The following is a 27,227-nucleotide window of genomic DNA, read 5'->3' as shown; positions in this document are numbered from 1 at the left end:
GCTGCAGGGTGTCGCGTCCGTCACCCCCAAGCGTCACCTGCATAGAAACTTGGCTGCACCTTAGAATGGGAGCCCCCACCCCGGAAGCCCGCGTTCCTTTGCCCCGCGCGGTGGGCACCGCGTTCGGGGCCAGAAGCCGGGCCGGGCTGCAGCCTCGCTGGCCAGGGCTGAGAAATGGGGCTTCTGGGGCCGAGCCCACGTCCGCCCATTCAGCCTTCCAGCAGATATGCTGCAAGAGCGAGAATAGAACTGGACGGGAAGCAGGGCTGCTCCCTGATCGGAGCGTGTAGCCAGCCGAGCTGACTCTCCGGAGAAAATGCTGCGGGGCACTTTCGGGTGCAGCCCGTTTGCTTCTGGGGGAAAAAGGGTGTGCATTTCCCTCAGAGTCTGTAGCAGAACGGAGTTTGTAATCATTATCTGGTTAATACAGGAGGATGCGAGGGGGTCTGCCAGTGGCGCCTCTCCTCCCTGTTGAGTCAAATTCGCAACAAATACTTATTGGGGACCTACTGTGCGCTAGGCACTGCGCTGGGCACCGGGGCCTCAGGGCACAACAGACTAAAAGCTCGTGGGCTTCTCCCCCTTTAAAGAAGGAGTCAAGGTTTCCAGGTTAATGACCGACTGACCAAATCCAGATTCTAGATGGAGTTTATTTTTGAGAAAGAGAAAAGAGAGTGTTTCTGAGGAACGAGTACTACCGAAGAAGGTTCTGATTGCTGCCTGCTTGAAGCAGGCAGACAGCTGTGTTAGCTTACTCCGGTCTTCCGACATTTAGTTTCCAATTGTGACTTGTGATGTTTTGAGACGGGCCATTGGGACTGTTCTGCCATCTGCTACTTTACTGAGCTTTCCTTGACATGATTTCCACTGCTGAGATTGTACATGCTGCTTTCAAATTGGAGAGAGGCAGGCAAAAAGTTAAGACAAGAATCATCAGTATTTATAATCAGGCTGACAGATATCCATCTGGAATTCCTGTCCTCCAAAATGCACTCGTCACATTAAAAAAACCCATATATATATAAATATATATATATATATTTAAAGAAAGGAGTGCAGGTGGACAGGAGGGACAGGTACAGAGGTTCTGGGTCCTCCATCAGCTAGGGGACTATTGGGCTAACCTTGAAGCTCTGCCCTTTAACTTTGCTAGGCTGGGGTGGGGCGGGGGAAGAGGGCCTGAATTAGAAAATTATTAAGGTCCCTACCAGGCAAACATTCTAGGAAGCTTATGATGGCTTTCTCTGTTTTTGCCAGTTACTTGCCTTGAAATGCCAAGGGAGACACTAGTAAGTTACTAACCCTCGTTCATTTTTTTGGAGACACTAGCAGCTCAGTGGTTTTCCTTTTAAAGTCATATTAAGGTTCATCCATTTTCGGCAGAGGTTCCTTTACACTGAAGGATCTGGAGTCTGCTCCTTATGCTGATGCCCTTTGATTTTCAGTTTGAGGTCCCTATGCCACTTACAAGGTAGAGGAGGAAAGGTGAGAACTGGTTCCTTAAAAAAGAAATCTATTCAGGGCCACCTGGGTGGTTCACTTGGTTAAGCATCCGACTCTTGATTTTGGCTCAGGTCATGATCCCGGGGGTTTGTGGGTTCAAGCCCCATGTCGGGCTCTGTGCTGACATTGCAGCGCCTGCTTGGGATTCTCTGCCTCCCTCTCTCTCTGCCCCTCCCTCCCCCCCTCCCAAATAAATAAACTTCAAAAAATCTATTCATTCTATGAATGATTGTTGCCTCAATTATGCAAATGCATCCCACAACGATTTAAAAATTATTTTCATTCAGTTGTTTCGTTCTGCTAAAAGCAGGAACTTAGCGTCAAGCTAATGCTAACATCTCGTGCGCTCTGAAGATTTGCTGATGAGACAGCCCTTTATTCTAGCGCAGATCCCCACATGCATGTTTTCTGATTTAGGACTATAAAAAGGAAGATTCCAGAGGGAATTTGTTGGCTTTCAGGTTGGAAGAAGTCACCCAGCTCCTCTGAAGTTTTTCGTGCTTACTTCGGGGAGATGTACCAGTCACAAGTCAAAAGAACATTCTTTATTCGGTGTGACCCATCGCTCTCCATATTAACAGAAGCCTCTATGGCTTAATATCTATTCTAGCACTGCTCCTTTCGCCCGCTGCCCCCATAGTGGCTTAGGTTACTTTCAAAAGCTTGTTTTGCCTTTCAGCACAAATATTGCACTTGCTTTGCTCCACATGGCTCTGCCCCACTGGGTATTGTCCTGGGGCTTGGAGGCTTTTTTTTTTTCTTCTTCTTTTTTGGTCTTTGTCTTCCCGAAAAAGAATTACCCTGTGTGTGTTCTCAGTACCTCTTGCCTACTCTGAGATACCATCCACACGGCAGGCATTTAATGTTCTCCCTTCAGTGCTTCTTCGTCCGTCCGGGGTGAGACTGCCTGTAAGAAACCAGTGGTTCACGTTCTATTCACTCACCAAACATTTGTAGAGTGCCTATTGTGTGCCAGCTATTTGGCCAGCCTTCCAAAGAGATGATGAAATAGTGAGAATGTTAAGAGTTGCTGTGGACTCTTCACTCCTCCTTTTCAACGGTTATAATGGTCACAAGGAGAGAAACCCAAACACTGGAGTAGACAAGAGCATCCTACATTTATATACTGTTACACTTTCCCAAAGCATAGCACAACTGTCCTCTCGTTTTACCATCGTGACAAAAATGTGTGTTAGCGGCTAATGTTCTCCTCCCAACCTTTCCTCCCACGGTTTTCCCACATTCAGTTTATGGTGACTCCATCCTTCCAGCTGGGTGCCGTCCTTGATGCCTTTTGGCGACTTGATCAGATTTGCATTTTGAAGCGCCTGCTTTGAGCCCAGGATGGAGGGGAGTGCGAGGAGGAGCCAGAGTGGATCCTGGTATTTGGGCCAGAGAGAGATGAGAGAAGGATGGCCTACATAGGATGGCAGCTGGACCGGAGGTGGAAAGCAGTTCGCATATTGGAGAGACACTTAGGACATCGGACCAGCCAGTCATGACAACAATCCCCTCGTTATTATTGTCTTTATACAAGTCGCAAAGTGTTGGGACACAGTCTGTGTCAAATCCAGCTGGTGGCTTAGACAGGTTCTCTATTTTGTGGCTGAAGAAATCCAAGCCTAGAGCGGTGGGGGTCAAGGTGGCACAGGGGGAGCTGGTGACAGAATGGAGTGCTCTGCACAAGTGGCCTGATACCGTAGAGCTCTTCTGACTCATTTAGGCAGTTGAGATGGATGAGCCGAGTCGTCCTTCCCTCTCCCCGTTCTGTCACCATAATAAACCGACAATCAAATATTGTACCTTCAGGGACTTTATGTGACCGTCCACACTGGGGAATTGCATGGCCAAATAACTCTTTCAGTGGGCGGATAACAGATACAGACAAAAGCCAAGTTTTAAGGTATCTATTGAGTTCAATGCCATGTCTTTATGTCTTTCTCAGTGTTTCCCAGCCTCAGCAAAATGAACATTTTTGGACAGGATAATTTTTTGTGGTGGGGGCTGTCCTGTGCACTGTAGGATGTTTAGCAGCATCCTTGGCCCCTACCTGTTAAATGCCAGTAGCATAGCACCCCCTCCCCAGTTGTGACAACCAAAAATGTCTCCAGATATTGCCAGATGTCCCCTGGGGGACAAAGTCGCTCCCACTTGAGACCCACTGGTGCGTGTGGGTCTTTTTCGTGCGTGTTTTTAAGAAGAGGTGACAATTGGGGCGCCTGGGTGGCACAGTTGGTTAAGCTTCCAACTTCGGCTCAGGTCGTGATCTTATGGTTCACAAGTTCGAGCCCCACGTGGAAGTCTGTGCTGACAGCTCAGAGCCAGGAGCCTGCTTCAGATTCCGGGTCTCCCTCTCTCTCTGCCCCTCCTCCATTCATTCTCGTTCTCTCGCTCTCAAAAATAAACAAAACAGTAAAAAATTTAAAAAAAATAAAAGAAGAGGTGACAATTACTGTGTAGTAAGAAGATCTGAAAAGAAAAGACATGGTACATATGATGAATATTATATATACTCTTCAGCGAACATGCAGAACTTCGGAGAGAGGCCGATGCAGAGGCTCAGAGAGAGGCTCAACACAGCACAAGTGCTGGGGACAGAGTAATGGGTCACTCGCTCCTTTTCAGCAATCACGGCCTTAACGGTGTCCTCCTGCTTTTGGTGATCCCCCAGAGTTAGGTGGCTCAGCCTGGGTTAAAGATGACGTTAGCCTACCTTCCCCAACAATCCTCATATGCTTTCTTCCATTAAGCACAAACAAAATACTACAGACCTTGCCTGTCTGCCAAGATCATGCAGCACAGGTCGAATTTCATGCCAAGTCATACAATCAAGTATGGTGACTCCTTCAGTAGAATTACTGGGCCGAGCCTTAGTTTTCGAACAGATGATCAGAGGCACTTTGGAGAAGCCCACGAATACTTTTATCCGAAACAACCCCCTGGAGGCACACACTTACTTTCATCCCCCTTCTGTGAAAGGGGAACAGGAAGAAAGTTTCATGATGCCTCCGGCTAACATAAATCTATGTATGGGGTGACACGTGTTCTGTTCACTGCAGAGTGACAGGAAGCAGGGGCATTAGACTCTGACCCGGGACCGATCCCTGTGGAGCCCAGCTGTCAAGGTGCAGCCATGTCCGCCCCGTGGACCGGTCTACTTCTGAACTCCACTGTGGCTGACCTCACTTCCTGTTTGGTGCGGTCGCCCCACCGTCTCTGCTCTCGACCACAGCCTCAGCGTTCAATGCTGACTGTTCCCTGACTCTAGTTCACCCCCCCCTTGAGGAAGCCACTGGAAGGGCTCACCTGCCTACCCTGGGAGGGGGCCTCTCTTTACCACAAATGGTTCAGGTCTTCACAGCAAAGTTTCCAAATGTGCTCTCTGGGAACATTTGGTTTCCAACGACTTTGAAGCCAGTGAGTTCACTTAATAATTCAGTGGCGCTGATGAGGGGACACTCTTTGGCGATTCTCAAGTCACCCTGAGCTGGGCACCGTTGCAGGGCTGAGCTGATACGAATCGGTTATCGCCCATCAGCGCCGCTGGTGTAGACATCTTAGGAAATTGCGCAGGAGGGCACTGGGCCGCCGCACAGCCCGGAATTCACTTCTGTAGCTGTCAGCTTGTCGCCTGTCTCCTCACAAAAGCAAACGTCTCGCACGTTACAAATAAATGGGAGATTATTGCATCCCCTTAATTAACAGCTCGTCTCATTGTGGCTACCTTTTCCACCCCCACCGCCACCCCACAGCATGCTTTCTTTTCTGCTGCTCTCAGAGCTTTTCCTTCATGTGGTCCCTTTGGTCTGGAGCTCCCGTCATCTTAGGAAGCCACGTCTCCCACCCTTTAAGCCACTTCCTACTGCACGTCTGCCAACCGTCGGAAAACAAATACTGCTCTTTGCCTAGTCCTTTCTGGCTAGAGGGTTCTATTATTTACTCTTCCCGTTCCCCACGTTGTGATGACCCTGGACCAAATGCACTTGAGTCTCACCTTGGTTGTGATGCTACCGGCTAGTCATATGCCGTCTTCAGTGGCTTTCCGATTTCTCTCCGGCTCCTCGCCTGCGGCACTCTCGGCCTTTCCCGCCTCACTAAGTGGCTGCCCGCTCCGGGAGCTGCCCACGCCAGAACACCCCAGGGTCAGCCCCGCCAGGTCTGTTTCACAGCACTCTCCAAATTCATCCTCTCCTTTCCATCTCTGCTGCTGTCATGTAAACCGAAGCACCGGTCGTCCACGCCAAGACAACATGGTAACCCTATAGTCGGATCATGGGACCAGTGAGATCTTTTAAAAAGCAAATGAAGTTGTGACATTTCAGTGAGCAAAGCTCACCAGTTGGTTTCCATTACACTTAGCCTGATCTCTTCCTCCTTGACCTTGGCCTTCCGAGTCCTCCTCCACGACCCTCCCTCGCCTTACCCCTGCCCAGCCACATTAGTGTCCCTTCTGTTCCTCACATGTGACCAGCTTGTTCCCACCTGAGGCGTCTCCCCGTGCTGTCCCTTCTGCCTGGGATGTTCTTTGTGTGGCAGGCTTTTATGGTGCCCTCCGAATTGCAGAAGAAAATGTCACCTTCCCTGACGGCTCTTTCCAAAGTGCTTCTGACCCCACTCAATCACCCCTGATTCTGTCACACTAGCTGCCTCCTTTGTGTTCACTCCCTGTTTCAGGGCAGGGACGCAGTCATTCTTTTCCCACGATGGCCCCACTGCCTCGGGTGGGCCCGGCACAGGGTAGGCACCCAATAACTATCCGGGAGTGGATGATGCCTTATTTTGTCATCTCGGGCCTTATTTTGTAAACATTTCCTGGCTTTTCTCCTTATCAGACTTTAGCTGACTTCTTGATTTATTCGGGTCTAACAGCCTTGTCTAAATACCCCTATTCTGATTTCACTGAAAGACCAGTTTATTAAATCTGTTAGTTGGTCCCAGGTCTAAAATTAGAAATCATAATCTCTGAACTCTAAGAAAGCCTCCGTGCACGGACATTGGATCTGTGACTGTATGTGAGTGAGGAGCTAAGGCCCACCTCTGTCCAGTAAGCACTCACTGAGGATGTGATAGGGACAGGCCTGCTCCGGGGAAAATGCAAAAGGAAGGAGGAGGGAGATGGCTCCCTCTAGCTGAGAGAGAGAGAGAGAGAGAGAGAGAGAGAGAGAGAGAGAGAGAGGGGCAAAGGAGGGAGAGAGAGAATCCCGAGCAGGCTCCGTGCTGTCAGCGCAGAGCCCAATGCGGGGCTCGAACTCACAAACCATGGGATCATGACTTGAGCTGAAACCAAGAGTTGGGCACTTAACCGACTGAGCCACCCAGGCGCCCCCCCGCCTCTCGCCCCAGCTTTTCATTCTCAGTCCCATCCAGGTTGGAAGTCTACCCGAGCAGCCCAGCTGGCAGGTAGTTAGTGATCTGTCCATCTTGCCATTGGCAGGGACTGCAGAGCCCTTTCTTAAGTCCTGGCCACGTCACTGAACGTTAATTAGCACAGCCCGTTTCAGACTGTAAGCTCCAAAATGATGGGAGTAAAATTCTTGTAAAATTTTGGACAAAAATCCACAGTGTTTACAAATGAATGCAGTGAATTTAATATCCTTTAATGTAGCTTCTTAGGTTTTCTGGTTCTAACCTTATTTTCCGAAGATCAACCTTTCTGATTTCTTTTATTTTGAAATACATTCTGAATACTTAAAAACTTGAAAGATGAAGATCAAATAAAACAACAAGGACTCCCGGCAATCATTACATGGTACCGCTTTCTCGGTCTTCATAGTCACGGCTTCGATGCAAATAAGGGCTACTTCTCGGTTTGGATGAGTTCTGCACAAAGTATAAGACTAATCTGTTCATTCAAATATGATCATCGTTACTGAAGGCTCTTTCCTTTAAAGACGTTATGGCCCTTGGAAATGAAAACCGCTCAGGATTTTCTCCCCTCTTCTCTGGTTATTTGACACATCCTTCGAACTCTTCCAACTTAAGTATTTTGTAGACTATGATTTGAGCGTGTGGAGTGTCGGCTAAATTAGATTTCTGAAATGAAGTTTTCAGAAGAATTTGGAGTTGTGGCTTTGGGGAAGGGTTGCCATGGGAACAGCAGAAGACGTTCAGATGAATCAACTTTAAAAATATTTTTGAATGACCCCTTTCTGCAGCTGACTGAAATATCTGGGAAAGAAACGTATAAGTCAGTCCAAGTAAAATAAAGAGGCTAAAAGTTTCTCGCCGGCATGTGGGGCACCTCTGCTCTGCATCCGCGGAGCTCCCCCATGCCAGGTGGGTGCCGCCCCACCCGGGGCAGGGCTTCCTCCGGATTCCTCACTTGGCCGTGTCGCTGCTGTTGTAATTAGATCCACAGGGTAATAATGGTTTAGCCAGAAAACGGAATGTCGAGTTTGCTGGAAGGATTGGAAAATATTATTTTTGTTAAGTATTTATTTATGCGTATGACCTTCAACAGTCCCATTCTGATGTCACTTTGATGGCCTGAGCAACATGTAAAGAATAGCCTTAACGTCGATCGCAAAAGATGAGGCATTCTCCCGCCTTAGCTGCTGACCGACAGCAGGTAGAAGGTGGAACACTCAGAAAGCCTTAACTTCGGGAACGAACCATCCCTGACGCACTGGTAAGTGTCAGGGAGCCCAGGAGGGGTGGTGCAGCCTGAAGCATTAGCAATGTGGGGAGGCTGTTACCACGCGGGCACAGGGAGGGGCCGGTGTTACCAGAACGCGGTGACTTCCAACCTCAGGCAAAGCGACCCTGGAAATATACCCCGAGAGGACTGCAGTGAGGGCAGAATGTGGTCCCCTGAGATGAGGCTCCCAGGACTCGGGCCAGCCCAGGGAAGGGCGGAAGTTTTTGTTTTGTTTTGGCAGAAGCGGGGGAAAGTTTGCAAACACGAAACACATCCTATGCGCGTTCGGTTTTCTTTAGGGCTTACTTACATTATGAACGACCCTAAATCCCGGAGGATGTAGAAGACGTTCAGATTGCTTAGAACGTCTCTTTTCTCTCCCCTGTGGGTTCTTGCAACGAGCACGGTTACGTTGAATGATGTGCACGTCTTTGAAAAATATTCATGTTTCCAGCCTATTCAATAGTGACTTTTCACTTATTATACCATGATATGTTTTACACATGTATTGTAATGAATTGCACCTTGAGGAGCCCCATGCTTCGTTCAAACATGCTTTGGTCTAAATTTATTACTATAGATTTTAACTCTAATGGGGTTTCCCCCCCTCTCTGCCCTTTAGAACAGTCTCAGGTAATTGATTTCCCGAACAATGAAAAAGGAAGAATCCTTAACCTTCTGCCTCTGCACAAAATAACTTCCGTGGAAAGTTATTCTCACTTGCATCTCCGTTGGTGAAGGAGTGGTTGCAAGTGAAGGCTGCAGTGTAAACACCCTGTTAACTCCGAGGAACGTGGCAGAGAGAAAACTCCCCTTTCAACCTGGACTGCAGAAAGTGCCTCTCATTCCCGAGTTAGTTCCCTGTCTAGGCCTCCTCCTACCCACTTTCATAACGTCCATCTTGCTTGCAATTGCTTCTTTAAACACCATATTCGCTACAGAACTGAAAAATCCAAAGGGGCAGAGGCCAGAGCCGCGGGCGTAGCTGGGCTCCGTGTCCGTGGCCGCGTGTGGCCTGTACCCGACGCTTCGTGTGTGCTTGAATGCCAGCAAAATTAATTAATAGCTTAGAGCTCTTAGAAATAATTAGGCAGACTGACAGTAAAAATACCAGCCGATATTTATTGAGTGCTTTCCACGAGCCCTCGACATCCTACATTATTTAATGATCAAAAGAAGCCTGTGAGGTAGGTCCTAATATCACCTCTGTTGAAAAGGTGAGGAAACGGAGGCGCTGCGTTTGGATGTTTCCAGGTCGTAGGGGGACCTGGCAGTAGGGGGTGTAGGATTGGAATCCTTGTCTGCTTGCCGCGTTTCAGTGCTTGGCCCACCACACAGTGGCCGATGGTTAAAAGGGAAGTGACTTGAGATGATACCTTGGAGATGAGGCTTGTAAAACTTTCATTTTGTAATAATCATAGACTCAAAGGAAGTTGCAAAAATACCACCGAAAGATCCCGGCTATCCTTTGCCCGGCGTCCCTCGGGGATAGCTTCTTACGTGACGATAGTGCAATATCAAAACCAGGACGCTGACACTGGTACGGCGCTATGAACATGTCTGCAGACCCTGTTGACGTCCGACAGGTGTTTTATGTGCATTCCCTTGTGTACGCGCGCGCGTGAGCAGTTCCATGCGGTTCCCCCCCCCCACCCCCGCGTATACATTGGCATATCTGCCACCACATTCAAGACCCAGAACTGTCCCACTGCCACAAAAGAACTCCTTCACGCCGCCCCTTTGAAGGCTCTCCCTTACTCCCTCCCCCCATCTCTAATCCAGGCACCCACTCACCTGTTCTCCGTAAAACGACACCTTGTAAGTGACTCCGTCTGTCCTTCCAGCACAATGGCAGCATACCCGTCGTCGCTCATCATTTTTGCCGAAAACATCCAGAAACGTAACGGGAGAAAGTAAGGTGAACTGATAATGGGATCAGAGAGGATTTTTGTCTCCATGTTGTTAGTAACACACACAACCACAAATCAAGAACATCCCGTTTGGTATTTTTAGCTGAGTGTTGTGGTAATTTTATAAGCCCCGCTCGTGTGTTTTCTCTCGCCGAGTGCTTTTGATGGAAACACCACAGACTGTTTTAGCTTCTGCGTGGCTGCTCCACGCTCCCTGTCTGCATGGCTGTTTCGATGGAGCGTCCATTTCAGGAACCGCAGCCGTGCGGCTGAACGCGCAGCAGCCCGGAAAAGGGACATGGGAGCTGGCGCTCTGCCCTCCCAAAGTATTTATGAGCAAGGATAGACATAAGTCCCACATGTGTTTGCGGGAGCCACGCTCTGGGCGGCACAGGCTTATGTAAACGCTGGCATTCGTGATACACATGCATTTTTATTCATTCATTTCAAAGGGAGTGGCAGTTCATAGACCTCCCTTGGGGAGAAGTTTGAACCTTATCAAGATTAGCTGTTTCAAAAAAAAAAAAACCAAACCAAAACAAAACCTTAATAGCTGTTTTTATTCAGGATGGCCGCGGAGTGAAACCTTATCATCGGGACACAGTTAGAAAGACTTCCTGCATTTCTTTGGTTCCCACTACTTAAAAAAAGGTGTAAAACGCGCTGATGCTGTCTGAGTCTGCAAACATAGGCGCGCTCTTATTGGATACTTGAATGATTGCAAACTTTTACTGTATGATTTGCCTGGATCTTTATTAGAAATGGAGTACGCCAACTTACTGCTTTCGATTAGGTAGGCAGATAATGCCATCATTGCCCTGTAGGCACGTCATGTCACCATGGGGGGGCGCTAAGGAGAACCTGGATTTGAAGAAATGGGGGGCCCTCTGTGAGATTTCTGCACTGGAGGACACTTGTTAATTTTGGCTGTCTTAAAAAGAAATGAAATCCCGAACTCCTGGCGTGTGGTTGCATACAGACACGCGAAATGGTGCTTCACTATATGATTCTGTCGTCTGAAACGTGGGCTCGGCTCTTTGTCCTGGTTAGCTGTTGCTGCACTAATAATGCGACATGACAAACTACTTGGAAATTCAGTCCCGTAAGACAGCCATCACTTGTTCCCGTGCATCTGTGGGCCCACTGGGGCGGGCTTAATTTGGGCAGAGCTCAGCTGCTTGACCCGAGGCCAATCTGCTCGTCCCGCAGGGCTTGATTCCTCAGTTGGTTCTGTTCCATGTGGCGTTTATTCTGGGGCCGGGGTCAGTGCAGCAGCAGCCACCTGCCAAAGTGCGGAGGCACAACAGGACAACGGGAACTAAGGATTCTTAATGCACGGGTGGGACTCTGGCACAGGCTCATATCTGCCTACCTGCCGTTGGCCGAGGCGAGTCACATGTCCAAGCCTGATGTCAGAGGATAGGGAAATAACGCTTCCTCCTTGATGGGGCCCTGGGAAGTTTGTGAGTGCAGAGAGGGGTGAGAAACGGGGGCAAATCATTTACCTGACCACAGCATGCAATCAGATTCCTCTGGAAATACTGATGTTTTCAAGAAGGTGCAAATCGATCGATCTCATTTTTTCCCCCATTTGGTCAATGAGCTCTTTCTGTCATGGATATCAACATGTATTTCCTTAGACCTAATTAGACAACAAAGGCAAGATGGCGGGGCCTCCCCACTGACAACCGTCCCCACAAATCTGCATCGATTGGATAGAGACTGAACAGAGATCAAGGGACTATTATAGAAATAGAATGAATAGTAATATTAACATTTAAACAGAATTATCACCGTCTTCCCCGGTTTCCTTGTGCTTCGCGGCCCTGGCTCCTCAACCCAACAAAAGGAAAACATTCCGAATGACCTCCCAGGAGATTTTTTTAATCTGCTGGCATATACTGGTGTCACTTCAAAAAGATTTGTAAATTTAGCTCCTGTTTTAAAACCTAGAAGAATTGTAGATGAGGTCGTTTCTAATTGGAAGAAAAGTATATTTAATCCTTTGGTTCAAACAAATCAGAGCCGGCCTTTGGAAATTAGATGGTTAATTTGATCAATTTCGACATGTAAATGGATAAGCTAAATTAAAAATAATGCACATACGCAAAATCTCCTCTCTGAAGTTTAAAACCTTTGCCCTGTCTTCTTCCACTGTATCAATTGTTCCAACAGTTGCCAAATCCTGGTGGTTTTCTCCCCCCACCCCCAAGTTTGCTCTGTAGTTGATCTCACCTCGTAGAGCACCTGCTAGATTTCAGTCATTCGGTTGTCTAAATCAGGGGTCAGCAAACCATGGCCCATGGACAAATCCAGACTGCCGCCTGCTTTTTTACAGCCTACAAGCTAAGAATAAACATTACATTTTTAAACAGTGGGGAAAAAAAAATCAAAAGAAGACTGTTTCATAACATGTGAAAATTATATGCAATACAAATTTTAGCATCCATAAATCCAGTTTTATTGGAAACAGCCACACCCATCATTTATATATTGACTATGGCTGCTTTCACGCTATGACGCCACAGTTGAGTGATTGCAATGGACTGGATGGCGTGAGACACCTAAACTATTTATTATCTGGCCATTTACTGAAAAAGTTTGTGGATCTCTGGTCTAAAATTATGCTGCGTGTTACCACAGACCCTGTAGATAGGTCTAGTGCTACGTACGAACACAGGCAGAAGAAAGGAGACGCACATCGTTTGAGTAGAAGGGGATTCTGGGAACATGCAGATAAGGGCAAAATACCATTGAACATTCATTTATTTGGCAGTAGGTGTGGAGAACTGGGTATGTGTCCAGCACTAAAGGAAAATTTCGAAAAGATAATACCTAGTTTCTACTCTCAGGCTTCCTTTGGATAAAAAGTAAGATGCATCCACACATAGGTCATAGTGTCTGAAACCTATCTGCCTTGTCTAATTCTCTAAGTCACCAGAAAACCCTTTGGAATTTTTAAGTTGAGCCTAATATCTTTTTTTTTTTTTTTTTTTTTTTTTTTTGCATAGCCTCTTTTGTAAATATTCTAGGCAGAATAATTTTCATGAGCATTCCTATTCTTACCAGTTGACAGTTGAGAATTGAACTCTGAAAAATGGCATTTTCTCATTGGTGGAAAAATGCTGGTTCCTCTTGTTTTGCATTTGCGATGTTTACATTAGTATATCCCGAACTCCCTCAGAGGAAAGAATGTAAAGGGCCTCCAAGGGCTGACCCTTAAAACACCACTGCCCTGTTCATTAAACTCTGTAGCGCTTGCTGCATGCTTAGACACAAGAGGTGTGTGGTGAGAGAGCTCTCAGTCCTGCCAGTGCAGCCTGTGTTTTGCCAAGGGATGTGGCCCCATCTTATGCTCTGTGATGTTTCTTTTGGCTGACTCGTCCACATTCTTGTGACCCTTTGAATGGAGATGTCTGTACAGCTTTCGGCCTACAACATGGCCTCCTGCTATCATTTCCTGCAGGTCTTGTCTTAGATCTCAGCAGCTTCCTGACTAAATGTCACCTTGGTGTCTCCTAAGAGGAGCTTGGGAGGCCCGCAAAACCTGGTTCCCACCAGATATGAGGCCTGATGTCCGTGAGTCGCCTTCTCATTGGACTCTGCAGGAGGGTGAGCCTGGAATTCTCTTCAGTTCCAAAGCGAGGGGCAAGGTGGGGCACTGATCAGAGTACCAGGAAAATGCCCCTCAGGGTGGGGATCACATGACCCCAGAGGAGGAAATTCCAGTTGAAAAGAGAAACCAGGTCAGCACCCTTGTGAGGGCGAGTGTACCAGCCTCAGAAACCGGCAACCTGTGGCCCGTGAAGGCTGCTATCAGAAGTCCATGGATTGGCCTGAATAAGGGCGTTGTGTTTTATGGTAGCGATTGGGTGGTACAAACCCAGAGCGAAACATGATTTATCTACTTTCACAGTTGTGCTGGGCTGGAGGGTAATGCGGAAATGACTCAGTTTCGTATATTTGTCATGTTAACCAATGGTCAATTCATTAAAAGAGAAAGGCAATGTGGGAACAATATTTTCTTGAGAACTATAGTGTATGTATATATGGCTGGCGGAGGCAACCTCTAACTCACCGTGATAAGAATCTTGTTATTTTGTAGAAGCTATATAATATCCCTTTGTGAATTAAATTAGAAGATCTCAAGGAGCGTTCCCTAAAATAACAGATCTATGATTAACTGGGAAGTGCTCACAACGTTACCAGGTTGCCAAGAAAGCTGGTGGCTTTTTGACTAGTCACAACTTTCCAGAATATTTTTAAAGAGAGTTTAATGTCTAGAAACTTTACCAAAGCCCTTAAAAAGCTGTGGAACTGAATGTCATTTGGGAAAGTTTTGTTTGCTTGATTCAGACTGTGATCCAAATTTGGAGGAGACGAAACCTCTTCAGGGTTTCTTCTGCAAATAAAATAAAGAATGTGTGCTGTAAACTGTTTTAACCTGTTAGACTTTGTGCTTTTTTTGTGCGAAGGGATGCTGGAAGTGGATAAAATGGACACTTTTGACTTTAATGAGGAAATATTGCATGATGGAAAAACGCGGTCTATTGGTTGGTTGTCACCAGCTTTTTATTCTCCAGTGGAGAAAACTTGTTTGTAAGACGGATATTCAGAGGTCTCTTCGCAACCTTTGGCTTATTTGTTACCTAAACAATTTTAAATATTACAGACACCAAAATCTTTGTATAGAAGAAGTAGGATTCTGTTAAAGGAGAAATGTTTTTGATCTATATTTTGTGTGTGTGTATGAAAATATAATGATTTCTACAAATCTATGGTGACAGAAGGCAGATGAATGGTTGTCTAAGGCTGGGGGTTGGAAAGGGGGTGAGCGCTAATGGGCACCAGGGTCGCTATTAGGGCGATGGAAATGTTCTGATATTGGATATTGCACAACTCAGTAAATTTACAGGTGAATTTCATGGCATATAAGTTTCACGTCAATAAAGTTGATTTTAAAGAGTATGCGCTGACTAGAGAATCGAAAAGTATTTATTAGTAGCATTACAGCCTACTGTTTTCGCTTCTAGGCCACCCTCTTAGAAAAACTAAAATGTAATAAATGACAAAAAGCACCATTTTTTTACTATACATTTGTGGATGATACAGAAACATCTTGCTGAACTAAACACCAGACTTCTAAGAAATTTGACTTTCTCAAATCCAAAGCCAAAAAGGCATCTGAGCAACCATCATAATTGTCTACATAATTTGATGAAAATGTTTAAGACTGGATGACAGTTATGGTTGCACAATTTGGTAATTGGCTAAAAGTCATTGAATTGTACATTTAAAGTGGGTAAGTTTTACGATGTATCAATTCTACTATGAGAAAGTTAACTTCATAAATGTAAACGTGAATATATACATAGAATTCCTTTGGTGACATAGGTCCAATGCCTGAATTCCATGTAATGAAGTCACCACCACAGGCTCGTACTCTTCTCCTCCTCATCAACATTTGGCCTTGACTGTGTGACCCTGAGGTTTCCTTGAGGCTGTTGAAATTATTACCCTAGTTGAAAGAGATTCTACTGGAAACAACTTTTCACTTATTTTTTTCCCCTTTATTTTCTAGCACAATGGAAATATCCCATTCCAACATTACCTTCTTTTCTTTCCTCCTTTTTTTTTTCTATTTATCATTCCCTTGCTCTTGTGATCAAGTTCATTCATACCCCGTGATTCCATTCAGATGGGCTTTTTCTTTCACAGCAGTTAGGAAAATGGTCCCGTGATAGCTGGAGATGTGTGCGTTAACCCGAGGGACCTGCCTGTTAGATGGTCTAGCACAGACAGACACATGCAGTTGGGTAGGGACGCCTTCCTCTGTAAACCTACAGTATAGCATCATTTGTTTAATGCCTCTGTATAATTCACACATTTAAATATACGTCATACACTGAACGTGTTCAATCTGGTGGGTTTTGGTATATCCACAGGACGGTGCAAGCATCACCAGTAGCTAATTTCAGAATATTGTGTCCCCCCTAAAAGAAAGCCCGTATGCACTGGCAGCCACGTTCCATTCAACTCCACCGCCCTCCAGCCCCGATTGCCACCAGTCTGCTTTCTGTCTCTATGAATTTGCTTATTCTGGACATTTCGTACAAATGGAATCATGCACTATTGTGGTCCTTTGCGACCGCCTCCTTTCACTTAACGTAATGTGCTCAAGGCTCACTTGTGTCGGATGTATCGGTACGTTTTATTGCCATATGGTATTTCATCCCATGGAAACACCTTGTGTTTATCCACTCATGACTTGATGGACGTTTGGATTGTTTCCACTTTTTCCCTGTTATGAATAATAACGGCCATGGGCACTCATGTATAAGTTTCATATGGATGTATCTTTTCATTTCTCTTGGGTATATGCCTAGGAGTGGAATTTATGGGTCACTGTGGCAATTCTGTGTTTAGCCATTTGAGGAGCTACCACACTGCTTTCAAATGGCCGCGCCATTTCACAGTCCCACCAGCAGGGTATGAAGGTTCCAATTTCTCCACATCCTCATCAACACTTGTTATCATCTGCCTTTTTGATCATAGCTATCCTAGTCGGTGTAAAGTGCTATCTCAGTTTTGTTATAATTGGTAGGTTTAAGCAAACGCACAAAAGAAGGCGATTATTTGCTTTACAACACAATTTTCTGTAGTGCTCTTTTTAAAATCACAAAACTACCCGTATAATTTAAACAGTGTCCTTTAAAAGAAATAGCTCACCACAGGCTGCACATTCCAGCAGTATCCATTACAAAAAGCAAAGTGCACACAAAGCCCCATCCTCCTGTCCTTGCGGAGGACTGGGTCTCCTTGAGCATGGAGGCCCTGCACCACCTTTGCGGTTGTCCCGGGACACGGCAGGGGTCCTCCAGCTCAACAGCTCTCTTGGCAGCAAGACTCCGAGAAGGCCAGAGGGCGTGTGGCCACAGGCCCCTGCCTGTGCTCCTGGGTGAACCCGTGGCATAGATATCCAGTGAACCGTGGAGTGCAATTCAGAGACCTCCCTCCGCCTTCTCTGAGGGCTGTGGAACCAGATTGACCTGGCTGGGGCCCTCCTTGTATCTGTCACACCTGCAGAAGTGACGTTTAGGTTAAAACATCCAGGCTGGACAGGCATTAGGTGGCAAGGAGAAGGAGAAAACACTCCAGAGAGAAGGACTAGTTTGCGCAAAGACTCCGAGAAACAAAGAGCATAACAGGTTCAAGGAACTGAATGAAGAAAGTCCAAAGTGAGTTGGAGGGAGAATGGCATAAGAGGCATTTGGAGAAATGAGTCGGACTGAGCAGGAAGAATTGTGGGGTCTTGTACGCCACAGAGTTAAAGGTATTGGATCGTAACCTAGGAACAAGAGGAAGCTATTGAAACATTTTAAGCCTCGTGACGGTGTGTGTGTGTGTGTGCACGCGTGCGCGCTCATGCGCGTGTGTGTGTTATGATCGATTTCCTCATCCATAAAAAGGACATGATGAAATTGTGTTACAGCCTTTGAACACTCGAGATAGGAGGTCCTTTATTACCATGGCACCCACAGGCTCTCCAGTACCAGGTTTTTGTCAACCTTGATAGGAAGAATTCACGGATGGCTACTGTGGGATCCTACTATTTTAAAATCTGCTTCACTCTGATCCTGGCTTCTCTGACACCCACTCAACACCAATTACTACATCTTCCTGCTAACTAGCAACAGAGAGAGTCCCATTGGTTTAGTTTGGGCAGTGACATCTATGCTGGGAAGACTCTCTTGCTCTGCCTCCTCACAGATTTCTGCCAGTTGGGTCACTGTTGGATCAGTCTCCACCCCAGGCCAATTAGCTATGGCCCAGTGTTGGTCTGTAGTACCTGCATGGAGTTTTGTGCCTAAGGAGCCCACAATGGCTGCTAGCCTCAGCAGGAGGCAGCTGTGGGCAAGGATAGGACGTTGTTGCCCTTCTCTGTAACAACAAACAAACCACTGCCAAGAGCAACAATAATAAATATCTTGCAAGGATAACAGATATTATAGGTGACACTTATACAGTGCTTCCCACACCGTTTACGACAACGCTTGTCCCATAGCGTACATTGAGAAGTTGGTTGCCATTTTTCTTACCGACCATCCTATTCCACTCACCCGCACACACGTACATACATCATCTCAGTAGACTCTGCTTGACAGGATACCAGGCTGGGGTCTTAATCTTTGACACAGGAGCCAATGATAACACCTTTGACCAATGGACAGATGACTTTTTGTTCTATTTTCATAGTTTTTTTTTTTTAAAGTTATGGTATTGAAGTCATTTGTTTTTTTTAGTTATTAATCTTACTGCTCCTTCCAACGTTTTGTTGAGTAGCGTTTCATCGTGTTTTGGTTAAGTGATTTATGGCTGGCTCACAAATTCCAGTCTCAAGATTAAAGTTACTCAGAAATTCCTTAGGACACTCATTGTGCTAGAAGAAATTAAAAAACAACAACAACAAAAAGAACTGTAAGATAACATTCCTCTATCTGATTCCTCCATGACTGTGTTGAGTTCCATCACATACCTCTGACCCGTTCACCTCCAAATGGCCAGTAAGCATATATAACATACATACAGTTGACCAATAAGGACATGGAAGATACTCGAAATCATTAGCCATCAGAGAAATGCAAATTAAAACTACCAGGAAATACCACTTTATACCCTCTAGAGTGGTAACAATAAAAATGTCAGACAATAACAAGTGTTGGCAAGAAGAGTGGACAATTGGAACCCTCATACAATGCTGGTGGGAACAGAATATGGTGCAGACACTTTGGAAAGCAGTCTGGCATTTAGGTATCATATGACTCACCAATTCCACTTCTAGGTATATACCTAAAAGAAAGGAAGTATGTGTCCACATACAAACTCGAACATTCACAGCGACATTATTCATAATAGCCCAAAAGTTGAAAGAATCCAAATGCCCTTCAACTGATGAATGGGTAAGTAAAATATGATATACCCATACGGCGGAATATTATTCAGCAATAAAAAGGATGAAGTACCGATACATACTGAGTAGCATGGGTCACCCTTGAAAACACTGTGTTGAGTGAAAGAAGCCAGCCACAAAGGGTCACATATTGTGTGATTTCACTTATATGAAATGTCTAGAATAGGCAAATCCATAGAGAGAGAGAAAGTAGTGGGGAGTGATTGCTAGTAGGTATGGGTGTCTTTTTGAAGTGATGAAAGTGTTGTCAAATTGGTCATGCCGATGGTTACAAAACTCTCTGAATATACCAGAAACCATTGAATCGAACATCTCAAACGCGTGAGTTATATAGTACGTGAATTATATCTCAATGAAGTGGTTATAAAAATAAGCAAAAAAAAAAAAAAAAAAGCCAACCAATGCTAGACTTGAATGGTATAGTCCACTGTACAGTAATTGTCTAGGCACATTTACTTGCGAAACAAAAGCTCCTCAGTTATCTATTTATGTGTTACTTGGCCATATATGTACTTAAGAAAGTTCTCAGTTTACTTACAATATATATGTGGCAGCCAGTTTATTTTATGTCATGGGAAACAGAAACAGCATGAGCCGAGGACTGTTTATGTGAGCACAGTCTGGCCTTTTGCTGGAGACTGGGATATATTGTAATGCCCCAAACCACCCACATACCCCACACATTCATCAGGGCCAACATGCTGGGAGCAACCAGGACTGCCAACCACAGGAAACTAGGATGCATTTTATGTGGACATTTGTAGACAAACGTAGCATAATCTGTTTAACTGGTGTGGTGGTGGTGGTGTTATGTGTGTTTACATTGTGTGTGCGTGTGTTTATAGCAAGCTCGGTCAGAATGCCCTAGGCCAAATTGTGCGAAGAGCCTCTAAAAAGGAAGAACGGTCAGTATCTTTGAAAATGTATTCTTGCATGCTCTCCATTGTTCAAGGATTGCTTTTCCCAGCTGAGGCCTGGTTTCCTTAGTCTTCTGTTTCTAGAGGATCCAGGAATGGGAAAAAGAAGCTTCCCTCCAACATCCACTCCCTATCATTTTACTCGATGCCTTATATGTATACTTTCTAATCCTTGGAACGGCCCTCTAATGGCGTTTATTTATCCCATCTTATTGATGGGGAACTGGGGCTTGTAGATGCCAAGTAACTTTCTCAAGGTCAAAGAGATACTAAATGATAGAATTGGGTTTTGAATGCATGTTAGCTGATTCAAAAGAACATCTCCAGACTCCTTCAGGGTAAGCTGCTTTTTGTCTTTCCAAGGAGAGATGACACCCTTTACTGTTTTGCTCTTGACCTAATCGTAATCATTAATAAAACTGAAACAGAAATTAATTATTTGAGTAGAAATTGATTATACAGCAATTCAGTACTTAGACCAGGAACCAAGGATTTCTGATTTCCATGCCAGACCTTAGCCATTCAAATTCTAAAATTAGTTGGCTTTTTTCCTGTGAAAATATAAAATCATATAGTAAATCCTTAGGTTTTAGGATAGCAGCCTGCAGAATAATTAATGATTAAGGAAAAAAAAAAAAAAGAAGAAGAAAGCAGAAACTCTCCTGAGAAGGAGAGCTGGGATCCAGTGGGCACATGCTTTTACCCAGTGATGTCATCCATTATGGATTTGTCTTATAGAAGGAAAGACATTGGTCGCCCATTGGTGATAGGCTCACGAGAAGCTCATCTTCAGAGCTGGAAAGTGTGGAGAAGCAGTTGTAGACAATGAAGGAAAAGCAAAAAGGGAGCTAGAGTGGTAGGACTTGCCTGGTAGCAGCCAGCTGGTCACCTGGGACTTGGGTGGGCACCCATGACCCCTTGGGGGTAGAGGTGAAAAGCAATGGTGGGATAGCAATGTGCCCATACTGTTGACAGTGGGAAGGAGAGAGGGCAATGAAGATGAAGAGCCAAGAACTGCTCGAGCATTCAGAGAGGCAGCCAGCAGCCCCTGACCCCTGACCCACGAGGATGCCGAGCTGAGTGCCACATTGAAGAGATGGATTGTCACTAAGGATGATTGGAGACACATTCACTTCCGGTGGTAAAACTGTGACGGGCTCATTCAGCTCTGAATTTGATCGGTATTTTCACCTCTAATTGTACCTATATGACTAACTGGTTCATTGGCTTTTAAAGACAAGAAAATATCTCCATTAGAAAAATAAAAACTCTTACAGTAAGATGGTTAGTGCATAAACTTTGGGCTCTCCAGGATGTGTGCTTATCTAGAATGACTCATTGCTAGATGATCCAGGGTCACTGAGGATTTACTGTACTGGGCCTTAAGAACTGTAACCTGCTCTTTTTAAAAAATATTTTTGGAGACATTTTTCCTTCCTGAGGTTACCCACAGCAGTATCCTTTGACCACATTTGCTTTGAGCTCTAGATTAGAGAAAAAACAATCTATAGCCACCCACAAATACGACATTTCTTAAGATGAGGCTTTCAGGGGCATAAAACTTATGAACTGAAAAGAAAGTGTGGTTCCTGTTGGCAGGCGCTGTTCCTTTCATTGAGTTCTAATTACATGGGATAGTTTTTAGGTGAACCAAATGCAAAGCAAAAGGGTTGCTTTTCTTTTTTAATTTATATGTTGAATTAAGAAGACTGCTGATGAACTTGAACAGACTGGAAGACTAGACACTGAATGAGTCTAACACTCGTCTTTGGAATCTCGCTCGTGTGGCTTATGTGGACTTTAAGGCTTTGGTGCATGGATAACATTGTTTCCAACCTGAAGGCACCTTGCTACTCTGCCTTCTGGAGCAGAGTTCTGGAGCCCAAAGGTAGTTCGGATGGTTTACGATGGTGGGGTGCAGGACAGATTAGCAATAGGAGATAGAACGGGTGGAGAGGCTCATCAGAGAGACGAGGAAGGTAGCTTTTGCCTCTGAGCCGGGCGTGACTCAATCGGGTGCTGGTGACAGTAGAAGATGGACAGGAGATGTGGAAAAGAACTAGAAGCAGCCGAGCACAGGGTAGCGGAGCTCGGGTCTCTGTATGCACCATGTTTGTGTTCCTATATTCAGCCTTTTCTCCCCAATTGCCTTGTGCAGGCCTGGCCTTTCTCCATCTCTGCGTCTTTTTGAAGCATTGCAGGATATTCGACATCAGCACCTAATTATGAGCCTGTTTCATCTCTGCCTTAACATGGTTTAAGTATGTCTGCGAAGGAAGAACATTTACTTACATTGTTAACCGTCCCTTTTCATGTCGCGAAACAGCAGATTTGTTTAGCCAACAGATTTCGCCAAGAAGGCAGTGAATGAAATTTCAGTTTTCCAGTTATGTTTGAAGTTAACGTTTGGTGATAGAGAGCCAAGCTCAGTCAAGCAACACTTTCTTACGAAAGCATCTTTGAGCTCTACATGAATCATGACTTAACGTAGCATTCGGCCTTCAGACCAGCGCTGTCCAGTAGAAATGTAACCCAAACCACATGGGTACTTGTGAATGCTCTAAGAGAAATGTTTAAAGACTAAAAGAGACAGAGAGAAACAACAATGTATTTTACCTGACATATCTGAAATAGTTTCATTGTGGTATGCAATCAGAAAGATTAGTGGGGAGGTATATTATTGTATATATTTTTTTCATTCCAAGTCCCTGAAATGCGGCCTGTGTTTTGTACTCACACCACATCCTAATTTTAACTGGCCACGTTTCGAGCGCTTCGTGGCCCCCGTGGCTAGTGGCTACCATATTTGACACCAGGGCTTTAGAGGACTGGACTGGGAGACAAAAGGTGATATATCTGATTCAGTTCTCTGCTGAGGAAACTTTTATGTCAATCAGTGCGATTTTCCACTCTCCCCCATGCCTGTGCCCCAGCCCTCGGCACCCCAGGACCGCATTTTCCACTGAAATAGTCCAGATTTTGTATCTCTGTAGGTGATATGGGTATGGTGCTGTTCTCTGCTGGCGTGCCACTCGGCTTTGAATTCCAGCCCCTTGGCTTTCCCACACTGGGCAGCCAACGCAAATGATTGTTTGCAATGATACCTGTTCCTTTCTGAGAAGATGAGGGCAGTAATCAGATTTGTACTTAGTACAAGGTGTTCAAGTGAAATTACCTAGTGGTTTTGGCAATCCTCCCTCCCGAATTGCTGGGGTGTATCTTCATCGGGGTTATATAAATAGGAATTGCCCACCTCCTAAATAGAGTGTGTAATATGGGAGGTAACCTAGGCATCCTCCCACACCCTGCCACAATTGATGCCCAATTATTCCCCAGAACACCTAAGACTTTATGTAATAAGGTCCTGGGAAGAGGGGAAGTGGCAGGCAAAAGTGGAATGAATGTGTCAAACATCGCTCATGTGCGAAATGTGTGGATCTGGCATTTAGGTGCAAGACGCTTTTTGCTTCCAGTTTCGGGGTTTGTTACATTGCAAGCAGGGCTCGGTGTTGCCAGGGCAGCGTCTTGGAGCTGATACTCACACAGACAGCCAGCGATTGCTGGACCTACTGATACCAGCACAATCATGGACCAAGCCATCCTAGAAGAGAGGGGACTCCTGGGAGATAAAGCCCGAGTCGTTACGATGCGTTTCCTCACGCAAAACGGGGAGCACGCTCTTCTATTTATTAATTAATCTGCTATATAAAGCTTTGCTTAAATTAGGAATGGGCTCAAAGTGTGACTCACTGGCAGTCTTTAATGTTTGGGAAACGTTCAGAGAAGATGCAACCAAAATGGATGGAAAATTTATATGCTTATTTGAGTTGTTCTCGTATGTTAGCGTTTACAAATTTCTTTAAAACGAGACAATCTTTAGATGTTTAGGTAGAGTGCAATCGTGTGGCTAAGAGCTTGGGAACGAGACCCTAAATTTCTGGGCAATGTCATCCTTTGAGTTTGTATTTGGAATCGGGCATCGCTTCAAATTCTGACTCTGGAACTTAACTAATTGGGTGACTTTGAGAAAGTTCTCTGTGAGCCTCAGTATTATTTTTTAATTGGATCAGCAAAATTATCTCACAAGGCTGGAGTCAGAACTATGGAGGAGGATGTACATGAAGTGCTTGGACAGTGATCAGGACAAAGTACACCCTGAATAAATGGTAACTACTCAGTTGTAAAAGTTAACATGTTGTCAGATGTCTTTCAATTGTGTGTGTGTGTGTGTGTGTGTGTGTGTGTGTGTGTAATGAGAATGTATAACGTACTAGCTTTTAAACCTAATTATTTTTATTCCAAAACAGGAAATATGTCCAATGATATATTTTTATTCAAGTCAACAAACATTTGCTGAGTTTGGGTTATGTCAAAGAATTTACTGTTGGGTGATGAGGTGTACATTATTGTCAAGTTTTGAGTATCCTAACATCCTGTACATGAATGGCTGTTAGGTCACAGCTTCCTTCCTGTGGCTCTTAGAACGTAATGCCCGTGGCCCTGTGGTCCTCAACTGGGGGCACTTTTGCCCCCCCCCCCCCCCCCCGCCCAAGGACATTTGGCAAGGTCTGCAGACATTTTTGGTTGTCACAGCTGGGGGAAGGGTGCAAATGGCATCTAGTGGATAGAGGCCAGGGATGTTCAACAGTCTTACAGTGCAGAGGAGAGCCTCCACCACAAAGAATTGTTTAGCTCTAAATGTCAATAATGCCAAGGTTAAGACACCCTGGATTTGGCCTGCCCCTCTCTACTCCCATTCCTGTTGTACAAAAGTACACACTCCAGATGGCCAGTGGACAACACCATTTGACGACCAGTGAGGGCACACGTTTCACACAACTAATGCCTTCCTGCCTCTCCTCTCTCCTCCTTCCTTCCCCTTATTCCAAATGTTGGTGAGTTATTTTTAAAAACGTATGTTGTTTGACTCCTGCTCTTTCTGTTTTATATTTAGGGGAAAAAAATGACTTTGTTTATAATCAAAGGTATGCTGTTAGTGAAGCACCATATTAAGACCAATATCCATCAACTTCGAAGCCCTTGAAATTGCCAGAAAGTCCCTGTAGGAACTGTACCCACCCCAGCCTTCTATCTCTTTTCTGATCTTTCTCTTGTTAAATCTGTTTGTCCTGAGGCATCAGGTTTCAGGGTAAACACAGTAGTCTTAATCAGCGCTGTCCTTCTGTTTTATGTTATCAAGCAGCATTATTGCTTTCTTTGGTTCTTCACTATATGTGTATACATTTCAGCTGAAATGTGGGTTGAGTAGATTTAAAAGAATTTTTTAATGTTTATTTATTTTTGAGAGAGAGACAGAGAGACAGAGCGCACAAGCAGGGGAGGGGCAGAGACAGAGGGAGACACAGAATCTGAAGCAGGCTCCCGGCTCCAAGCTGTCAGCACAGAGCCCGACGTGGGGCTCGAACCCACGAAACGTGAAATCATGACCTAAGCCAAAGTTGAACACTTAACCGACTGAGCCACCCAGGTGCCCTGGGTTAAATAGATTTTTTTAGGTTAGCTAGAACAATGGTAGTCTTACGGTTTTTAAGAGAAGGTGTTTATTGAGTTTCTTAAGAACTGATTGAAAAATAAATAAGTAAAAAGGAAAAATGAATGAAAAAATTTTCACCCATCTGTCAGTGGGGGTTGCCCGTTGACTATCATCTTATTCATAGTGACTACCCATCGTGTCAGTATTCATGTGTACAGACGGGACAAAAAACATGATAATAATTTCACCGTGTGTAGGTTTAAACGATTGATCATTGCTTTGCCTTTTTGCAGCCGATGCAGTCTTTTTTATAGAAACTGTTTCCGGTTGTGGTCTTAGAGAGCATCAGCATTGTGTAGTATGCCAGCTTGGAAAGAAATACCTGAAAAGCCACCAACAAATGTAAAGTGTCAGAATAATCAGTCAAGCATTAGTCACGCATGCCTAATAGATATCCTCTGGTAAATGTGCTCCCCTGAACTCATTGGTTCGCACCCAGGCGGTTTTGCCCCCAGGAGACATTTGGTGATGTCTGGAGATGTTTTTGGTTTTCACAGATGGAGTGGGGGTGATGTGCCCCTGGCATCTAGCGGGTAGAGACCAGCGGTACTCCTAAATATCCACAGTGTACAGGACACCTCCCACCGCAAAGAATTATCGAGCCCTAAACAACAGTGTGAGATAGAGAACCTGCTATAGATATTATGTATTTTTCTAGAGTTTATATTGTCGCTCTTCATTTAAGGTTTGACCAGGCTATTAGGATCATCTAGGTAAAAACTGCCCTCTCCTAGGCTGGCTGGACATAAAGCCGTGAGTGTTAAGGTCAAGGTGATACCTACCCGGGAGGGTTGTCAAGGGGAATTCGTTTCTTGGGTGGGAGGCTGGATTAGCTACCCTGGGATGTCTCTCCGAGCCCAAGCGTTCTATGCTTCTTCTCTTTCGCCCCACAGAGCCATGTTTCAGCAAGAATCCTTCCCAAAGTTTGTGGTCATCATGACCAGCCTGTTCTCAGATCCTGCCATTAGAGCCAAGCAGAGTATTTTTGGAAAGTTGATGAATGTGCTGAGAATGTTATTTTTAAATAGCATTCTGCTGTGCAACACCACAATACAGTCTCCTCAATGGAGCTGAGTCCAAGTGGAGGCATGACCTCTAATGTCTAATAGTAAACTCTCGAGAACCTATGAAGACCAACAACTCTAGAGGTTTCCAAATCTATTCACATGACCACATGCTGCCCCTGCTGTCCCCTGAGACACATGGACATCCCCCTTCTTGAAATTTGGACCCTCAAATATCGGGAAAGACATAGAATGCTGTGCAGTCATAGGACGAGTGTCATGATAACAGCAGAAGGTCAAGCTAGGTGAAGGTTAAACATTAGGAGTCTAATACTGAAATATTTCTGGACGAAATGATAAGATGTCTGGGACTTCTTTTGGCATTATCTGCTAGAGTAGAATTCTGAAAGTTAGTGTTTTAAAGGGAAAATGGGGAGCTACAGGAGTGGCATTTTGGCGACGTCCCCTGGAAGCAGAGGCAGGGGCGCTTTTTAGCAGAGGAGGGTGCACGTGTGGTAGCCTTTCTTTTCGTGACCGGGACAGTGAGCAGCCTCACTTTGTCACCTTCTTCCTGTCATCCGCAATGCCTTCTCTCCTCACACCCGGACACGGTGCGTTCCTGAAGACCTCACTCCGTCCCCACGCCCTCCTCCAGCTGCGGTAACATCGCCCTCTCTGCCGAACTCCTGCCCCTCTGCCTCTTGGGCATCTTTTTGTAAAAACTGGGATAG

General features: G+C 45.3%; 1 protein-coding gene across 2 annotated transcripts in view; it reads left to right on the top strand.

Moving 5' to 3' along the window:
- ARHGAP6 (Rho GTPase activating protein 6) overlaps positions 1 to 27,227 on the top strand; it is a 448,084-nt gene that overhangs the window by 217,157 nt on the left and 203,700 nt on the right. The gene's annotated exons all lie outside the window — the stretch shown is intronic.

Source organism: Acinonyx jubatus, chromosome X (genome assembly GCF_027475565.1).
Source record: "Acinonyx jubatus isolate Ajub_Pintada_27869175 chromosome X, VMU_Ajub_asm_v1.0, whole genome shotgun sequence".
NCBI lineage: Eukaryota > Metazoa > Chordata > Mammalia > Carnivora > Felidae > Acinonyx > Acinonyx jubatus.
The sequence above is the reverse complement of the archived record's forward strand: the minus strand, read 5'-3'. Positions and strand labels throughout refer to the sequence as shown.